General features: G+C 48.8%; 1 protein-coding gene across 9 annotated transcripts in view; it reads right to left on the bottom strand.

Moving 5' to 3' along the window:
* SMUG1 (single-strand-selective monofunctional uracil-DNA glycosylase 1) overlaps nt 1-9,223 on the bottom strand; it is a 71,473-nt gene that overhangs the window by 54,392 nt on the left and 7,858 nt on the right. The window lies entirely within an intron of this gene.

The following is a 9,223-nucleotide window of genomic DNA, read 5'->3' as shown; positions in this document are numbered from 1 at the left end:
GGGAGGGGGGGAGGTTTCCTGTGGGGCAGGGGGGACTTGCCCCACTGAAGTTCTTCAGAAAATACCCATCTCCATGCTAACCTCAGAAGAGCCTGAAGCTCTGAAGGAATCACATCTCTCTGGTGCTCCTGCAGACCTCCCAAAAAGGAACCACTCCCCTGACCCTGAATGTGGTGGTCCTCCCTACTCTGCTCCTAAAGGATGTAGGGAAGACTGGGTCTCTCCCAGTCGTCCACTCACCACATATGTATTCCTCCCGTCTCCCGCTGGGCCTAGGCCCAGGCAGGGTAAGCCCACCACCCGCTCCCACTCTTCTTAACCTAGCTTCCCTTCCTTTCCTCCCCGGCCCTTTCTAGCTGTTCCCAATCTGCAGGCCTTCCCCACAGGCACAAAGGTGGAGAAAGGCTGAGGACTCTGCGGAGAGCCTGGTGTGGTGGGGTCTCTGAGTCATGGTGAGAAGGCAAGGCAGCTTGAAGGAAAGGGTTTGAGGGTGGAAGGATGCAGAAGGCCAGAGACAAGAAGACCGGAGGAAAGACAGCCAGAAGCTGTGATGATATGGTGATCCAGAGAGAAGTGGAGGTGGCATCCGCCAGAACAGGGGGTCAAAGTCAGAGGCAGAAACAGCGGCGAGAAAAGCAAAGGCTGGCAGATGGCAGGAGCCACAGACAGGCAGCGTAAGAGAGGCAGACACCCACAGACCAAACGGGAGAGGCATCGGGAGACGCGGGAGCAGCCGGAGAGGGAGGTTAGGGCGACGTGCATGCACCCCAAGAGATGGAGACAGAGACCAGAGCGAGAGACACGCACGCGGACAGACCAGAAGGCTGCAGAGAGGGCGAGGGAGAAAAAAGCGTCGAGGCGGGGAGTGGCGGGAAGCGGCCGGGAGCGGGGTGGTGCAGCAGAGCGGGCGCGGCGCCGGGAGCGGGCTCGTAAAAGCCGCGTCGAGCGGGGAAATTGCCGCCAGAATCGCTGAGCTCCACAAAACGCCGCCCGGGCGGCCCGCCGCCGAGCCCGCTCCAATCTCCAGCCTCATCGCCGCGCGGGCTGGTTATGCATTTAAATGTTATTTAATTGGATTGCGGAGGAGCTGGGGGCCAGAGCGGCCCCCCGCCCCCGCCCCGCACGCTCCGCACGCCCGGGCTGCTCGCCTCCTCTGCAAATCTGTTTTCCAAGTCACAGATTGCAGCACGCCCCCTCCCAACACGCTCCCCCCACCCAGACAGCTCCCCTTCGAGTCTGGGCTCCTTCTTCTGTTCCCCCGCCCAAACAGAGCCAGAGGACACTCAGAAAGACTCCATAAGCCCCCCGAAGATGCCCCAAACACAGAGGTTACACAAAAATACCAGACACACAAAGACACAACAGCAGCAAAAATGGGTCACACTCAATTACACTAGTGTCCATCTGGAAGACTGAAAACTGCAGACAAAAAAGATCCCATGATCACAGGAGGACACAAATGCATGTAACACAGTGGACTCCCACTCTAAGGGAACACACTACCCTACCCCTTAAAACGGTACTTGCGGCCGGGCGCGGTGGCTCAAGCCTGTAATCCCAGCACTTTGGGAGGCCGAGACGGGCAGATCACGAGGTCAGGAGATCGACACCATCCTAGCTAACACGGTGAAACCCCATCTCTACTAAAAAATACAAAAAAAAATAACTAGCCGGGCGAGGTGGCGGGCGCCTGTAGTCCCAGCTACTCGGGAGGCTGAGGCAGGAGAATGGCGTAAACCCGGGAGGCGGAGTTTGCAGTGAGCTGAGATCCGGCCACTGCACTCCAGCCTGGGCGACAGAGCGAGACTCCGTCTCAAAAAAAAAACAAAACGGTACTCGCAAAGCGGCACTACCAAACACAGGAACAAAATGATGCTTACTCAGTGATTCACAGGGGACACACAGACCTCCCTTACAGCCAGGCAATGAGCAAAACACATCCACACTCACGCTCAGAGCAAAGCCATCACACCCCAATCACTCAGCTGTGTGGCCTTCCAGGGTTGAAGGCAAACCCCTTCCTTCAAAGACATTTTGTTCTTCTCCCAGGCCACAGAAGAAAGTATCATCACATGAGGTTCTGAGAGGGAGCTATCAGTTAGCAGATTTCTAAAAACTGAACAACAACAACAACAAAAAAAAAACAACCAAAATTACAGCAGGTGGGCTGGAGGGTAGACACCAGAAAGACCTTCTAAAGAAGACAAAGTGTGAGATCCCAAGAGGAGAGGCTGGGCATTTGTGAGGTTGGGCTTCTCCCAGTTAACTGTGACAGGAGACCATTTTTTGCTGCCTGAATGAGGTGTTAGCTCCATCCAGGTAGATGCAAGGACAGAATGACCTGCAAAGACATGTCCTCCACACACTCCTAACCAGCAGACAGGAAATTGCTGGCCTGAAATGATCAGGGTCAAGCTGCTTCAATGAATGAAAATGGAAATGGCAACCTGGCTTGGCACAGGCCACCATGGAGGACTGTTCTGGGCTCTCAGCCATCCCTCCTACAAGCCAGGACTAGAGACAGACATCAGGCTGAGGGTCCTTGAATGAGATGTAGGGCAGAAGAATGGACAAGAAGATGTACAGGAAAATTCTTTTGCAGGTGTTTTGTTTGTTCTCTTTTGTACTTGAGAGAGTGAGGGCCAAAATAAGGAGGGAGAGAAAGAAAGTTTCCCCAAATACATTATAATTCAACCTTGACTGGTAAGCATTGGCTCGAGCCAGGCTGGCATTAAGGTCTCTGAAGAAGAAGCAATTCATCATCCTCCAAAGTAATTTATTTCTATATCACCTGATGGTCATAGCTGGGAAGTTTATCCATGTGTCTAACCTCAATGTCTCAAGCTCCAGTTGAAGTTCTTTACTCCTTTGGAGCACTAGGGAAGAAGAGGAAACAGCTGCCCTATATCCTCCTGAACAAGAATATTCAGAGTCAAGACTTAGTCTGGGATAGGCCACAATCTCTATTCCCTTCTTCCATTCCATCACTAGCTTCTCTACCCCAGCTGCGGCCAGGCTGCATTTCCAATCTTTTTTGATCTGCTACCTTGACACCGCCTGCCACCATCTGCTAGTTTTCCATCCCCAAAGTTAACAGATGTGTTCTGAAAGGAACCTTCACTTCTCATCTTCCACAGGGCCACGCCCAACTCTTGGCTCTTGCCTAATTCCTGGCATCTGAGCCCCTCCCCTCATCCTGTTTCCTAGCCCCTTGCAGTTGGGGCTGAGAAATTCTTGGACATATCTGACACAGTGGTCCCCTTTTGCAAATATCCACTCCGTGGAGGTGGTAAGATTTAGCAAGTGATGAGATAAGAAATCTCCAGTCACTGCCCTTTCTCACAGGCACACACACCTCCTCCCCAGACTCTGAGGGCTAATCACTTCCTCATTCAGTGTGCCCAGAGCGCTGTGTTTATAACTTGTTCACAACATGCTTTCAGCTTGATTTATACTATAATTATATGCCTGTATCTCCCAGCACTAGACAGTGAACAACGTGAGGGCAAAGAATCATCTAATTCACCTCTGTCACTCCCTACAGTGCCTAGCACAAGGAATGACACACACACAGCAGACATCAATAAATGTTTATTGAATTGAAAAAGGAAAGTGAGACCACACAGTGGCCAAATTCAAGACCCAATTTTCCTTTAAGCTATCCTGTATCAGGAACGGAGAAAAAAAAAAAAGAGAGAGAGAGAGATAAAAGGCTGGGGCCAGGCACAGTGGCTCATGCCTGTAATCCCAGCACTTTGGGAGGCCAAGGCAGGCAGATCACCTGAGGTCGGGAGTTCGAGACCAGCATGACCAACATGGAAAAACCCCATCTCTACTAAAAATACAAAATTAGGCAGGCATGTTGGCACATGCCTGTAATCCCAGCTACTCAGGATGCTGAGGCAGGAGAATCGCTTGAACCCGGGAGGCAGAAGTTGTGGTGAGCCAAGATCACATCATTACACTCCAACCTGGGCAACAAGAGCAAAACTCCGTCTCAAAAGAAAAAAAAAAAAAAAAGCTGGGCATGGTGCCTCATGCTTGTAGAAAGTTTTTTCTACAAAAACTTAGCCGGGTGTGGTGGTGCATGCCTATAGTCCCAGCTACTTGGGAGGCTGAGGTGGGAGGACACCTGAGCCCAGGAAGTCAAGGCTGCAGTGAGCCATGATCGTGCCACTGCACTCCAGCCTGGGAAACAGAAGGACACCCTGTCTCAAAAAGAAAAAAAAAAAAACCAGAGGTAAGAAAATTCTGTTTATTCACCAACACAATCCACCCCTCAGAATCTCAGAAGCATCCCAACCCAAGCACAGCCTTGGTCTCTAACAAGTTGAGTTTGTTTGTTTTGGGGTGGGACCTCCATCATTCCTCTGAATCAGAACTTGAATCACCATCACCAGGCAAAAACAACAAACTCTAGAGAAACTAGTGTTTCTGGACGGCACACAGCCAGCTCTCCCAGACCAGATTCATGCATTACTTCCATGTCTGCTCTGAATACCTACTTTGTGCCAGGTGTGGGATTACATACTGCGGAAAGAAAAAGGAGACCCTGGCCTTTGCCTTCAAGACACTCAGGACACTCCTGCCTGAACCTTGGCTGCATGTTGGTAGCATGGAGAGATTCTGTTGTAGACAGATAGCAGGATGCCCCTCGCACCTCACAAATCAAAATATCTTGAAGTGCAGCTGAGACCCTTGTGTTTTTTTAAACCTCCATAGGTTAATTCTGATTCATAGGCAAGGTTGTAAGACACTGATCTCCAGATCAGTGCTGTCCAACAGAACTTTCTGTGATAATGGAAATGTTCAATTTCTGTGTCATCCAATCAGCAGTCACTAGCCATGTGTGGCTATTGAGCACTTGAAATATGAACTGAAGAATTGCATTTTTTTCCTTAATTTTAATCACTTTGAACTAAAACAGCCACACATGGCTAGTGGCTACTGTATTGGTCTACAAAAGTCTAGATGACACCAAATTATTTCAGGTTGGCTTTAGAATAACTCTCACAATGCTGTTTTGTAGCAGCCAAAGGCTCCATTCTCTTCCACTCAGAAAAAAACAATGAACCTGTTTTCCCTGAGAACACTCTCATTTGCACTGAAGAAACTGCTCTAGAATGAATTGAAGGGTAAAAGCCAGTCTGGTGAGAGTAAGTCTGATCAGCTACCTAAGCCCCTAGACCAACTTCCAATCCCCAGACTGGAAAAAAGGCACTCCTAAGTACCCTATTTGTTTACTGTTGACATTGATTGGGGACCAAAAAAGCAGTGACATCACTTTGTGTGCCTGTTATAGACAGAATTATGCCCCTCGCCCGGCCTGATCTGTATGGTGAAGCCCCAATACGACTATATTTGGATATAGGGCCTTTAAAGAGGCACCTAAGGTTAAATTGGGTAATAAGGAGGGGGCTAATCCAGTATGACTGGTGTCCTTCTAAGAAGAGAAACACCAGGGAGGTGCATGCTCAGAAAAGGCTATGGGAGGACACAGCAAGAAGGCAGCGATCTGCAAGCTAAGGAGAGGCCTCAGGAAAGATCAAACCATCTTGATCCTGGACTTACAAGCTCCAGAACTGTGAGAAAAGAAATTTCTGTTGTTTTAAGCCACCCAGTCTGTGGTAGTTTTGTTATGGCAGCCCTAGCAGCATACTATAGTGCCCTCAGGAAAAGGCAGGCTCAGGACCTTCATCAACCTCTCCCACAAGATGCACCCCAAGAATTGACAGCAACAGCCCCACAAGGACCCAGACCCAGCAGTGACTCTGCCATACCCAGGCCTTCAAGTCATTCTGGTCACTACTGTTCAAGTGCCTCTGTGTACTACCCAATCCTATCCCACTATCTCATCACCTAGAGACCCCAACTCTAGGCTTTCAACCAGACCTGCTATGCCCCTAGATGTCCTCCCTATGGACTCATCCCCTCCCTTCCCATCCATTTCCCCACTGCACTCGCACTGCCTCCTACATGGTTTGCGCCTTCATCTCCTTCTATGGGTTTCCACCTATCATTGGGTATTTTCAGTGTGTGTGTTCTGTGTATCTCACTTCCCCCACTACACTTTAAATTCTCAAAGATTATTCTAGCACCCAAGGCCCTTCACAAGCTAGCTTCAATCTACCTCTTCATCTTTTTCTCCCAACTGGACCAAGCCAATAGGAATCTACTTGTATGTTGGTTAATATTAAGTGTCAACTTGATTAAAGGATGCAAAGTATTGTTTCTGGGTGTTTCTGGGTGTTGCCAGAAGAGATTAACATTTGAGTTAGTAGACTGGGAGAGGAAGACCCACCCACAGAAAAACCCCCCCAGAATGTGGGTGGACACCATCCAATTGGCTGCTAAGGCGGCTAGAAAAAGCGGGCAGAAAAAAGGTGAAAGAAGCTGACTTGCTGAGTCCTCCAGCCCTCATCTTTCTCCCATGCTGGATGCTTCCTGCCCTCACACATTAGATCTAAGTTCTTCAGCTTTTGGACTCTTGGACTTACACCAGTAGTTTGCCAGGGGCTCTTGGGCCTTAGGCCACAGACAGAAGGCTGCACTGTTGGCTTCTCTCCTTTTGAGGATTTGGGACTTGGACTGAGCCATTACTGACTTCCTTGCTCCTCAACTTGCAGACGGCCTACTGTGGGACTTCACCCTGGGTGAGTCAATCATTAATAAACTCCTTTTCATGTATACATGTATCATTAGTTCTGTCTCTCTAGACCCTAATACAACTTGCCACCCCTTGAACATAACAATGCTGTTCTCTAAGTTATCCAAAACTTTCCCAGTCTTAAGGCTACCTGAAATGCCACCTCCTCCAGAGAGCTTTCCTTGATTATCTCAGCTAAATATATAACGAAATGATGGCTTCTATCTCTGTGCAGTTATTCCACAGTACCTAATCCAGTGCTCTGCAACATGGGGCACTCACTACATAGCACTGACAGCAAAAAGAGAAGGAAAGGAGTCTACAGCATGTGGAGGTTCAATACTGTAATGCAACTCTGATGCTAACTACAGGGAGTTAGTGCATACCCTATGGGTTTAAGGGCATAGTCCCCAACAAGACTGCTCTCACTTCAGATGTCAGCTAAAAGCTCAAGGATCCCCAGATCACCTGCACTTCTGACCAACTGGCTATAAATTCAGGAGTTTCCACAACCCATCCCCCACCACCCTGAGGTTGCAGAATTTCCTAGAATGACTCACAGAACTCAGGAAAACGCTATACTTATGATTATAATTCTATTACAAAAGATACAAATCAGAACCAGCCAAATGAAGACAAATATATGGTAGAGTCCAGGAGTGTCCAGGCACAGATGTGTGCCCTCTGCTCACAGAAACAGGACACCCCTGCACATCCCTCAGCACATCCATGTGTTCACCAGCCAGGAAGCTGACCAAAACCTCAGTGTCAGAAGTTTTTATATTTAGAGTTTTACCATCAGTATAATGTGGTTTAAATCATGGGCATGTGGCTGAACTCAATCACTAGCCCCTCTCCCCTCCCTGGGGATCAAGCTGATATCATCCAGCTCAAAGTCCCGGCCCTGTAACTATATGGTTGGTCATTCTGGCATGGTCAGCCTCTATCCTCAGTCAGATCTTACCATAAACTCAGGTGTGGTCTGAGATCAAATTTCAATATAAAATTAGGTGTGGCCTAAGGTCAAATCTCAACATAAATTCAGGTGTAGTTTCAGGGACCCGCCACAAAAAACAAAGATACTCCTATCACTTGGGAAATTTTAAGAATTTAGAGTCTTCGTCTCAGGAACTGAAGACAAAGGCCAAATTATTTATTATACAATGAAGAGGGGGGGATTTATATGAAAAATCTTATTAATTTTGGAAGCTGGAGATTACCTGTGTCCCAGGAGATGGGAAGTAGACCATGTGTTCCTCATTAAGGTGGTCTCAAGACCTGCTCTGCTTCCAACTTGGTTCACTTTCCCAGCCCTTACCAAAGGGGCACCCAATCATCCATTCAGCAGACATAAAAAATGAGCTGGATCCCAGGTTCCCATCTGCCCCATCAACTGTTTCTCGCAGTGTCCACGGTATCATATAAGACCCCAACAGACACTTAACAGAGACCCTGCAGGTTTGGTAAGGCAATTAGAGATCTACCAAATCTAGCCAGGCACCAGGAGCCCTTTGGGAGGCCAAGGCAGGTGGATCACTTGAAGTCAGGAGTTTGAGACCAGCCTAGCCAACATGGTGAAACCCTGTCTTTACTAAAAATACAAAAATTAGCCAGGCATGGTGGCGCATGCCTGTAATTCCAGCTACTCAGGAGGCTGAGGCAAGAGAATCACTTGAACCCGGAAGGCAGATGTTGCAGTGAGCTGACATCACACCACTGCACTCCAGCCTGGACAACAGAATGAGATTCCATCTCAAAAAAAAAAAAAAGAGAGAGATCTACTACATCCTCCCAGCTACCCAAGACAACCCCTTGCCAACAATGAAGAGGTAAGAGGGGGGAAATCTAAATGACTATCTTCCCCCTCTAGCATGCAAGAGGGGGAAGAAAGTAATAAGACAAAAGGCTTTAGGAGCTTTTAATGCTTAGTGTGAAAAAAAAAAAAATCACAGGCTAGGTTCTTCATAGTCATTGATCCGTCTCTGACAAGGCAAGAATTCTCCCCTCACCCTGGCCACAGGTGGAAGCCCAGACTCTCCCCTAGCAAGGTATCCAGAATGGAGAGGGGCTACCCTTGTAGTTCAGTGCTGTGAATCCCCAACCCAGAGGCAAGAAAGCAAGACTATGTAATGAGCACTCACATGCCAGGCCCATGCAAGGCACTTTCAAGTGTTATCTCAGTTAATCCTCATACCAACCCCATAAGGTAGGCATCCCCATTTTACAGATGAGGAGCCTGAGGCTTAAAAAGGTTTATCAATTTGTCCATCAAAAAGTTCCAAGTCTCTGGCCGGGCGCGGTGGCTCAAGCCTGTAATCCCAGCACTTTGGGAGGCCGAGACGGGCGGATCACGAGGTCAGGACATCGAGACCGTCCTGGCTAACACGGTGAAACCCCGTCTCTACTAAAAATACAAAAACTAGCCGGGCGAGGTGGCGGGCGCCTGTAGTCCCAGCTACTAGGGAGGCTGAGGCAGGAGAATGGTGTAGACCCAGGAGGCAGAGCTTGCAGTGAGCTGAGATGCGGCCACTGCACTCCAGTCCGGGCGACAGAGCCAGACTCCGCCTCAAAAAAAAA

The sequence above is a fragment of the Rhinopithecus bieti genome, unplaced genomic scaffold (assembly GCF_001698545.2).
Source record: "Rhinopithecus bieti isolate Rb0 unplaced genomic scaffold, ASM169854v2 scaffold_33474, whole genome shotgun sequence".
NCBI lineage: Eukaryota > Metazoa > Chordata > Mammalia > Primates > Cercopithecidae > Rhinopithecus > Rhinopithecus bieti.
Note: the sequence above shows the minus strand (reverse complement) of the source record. Positions and strands in the feature narration are given on the sequence as shown.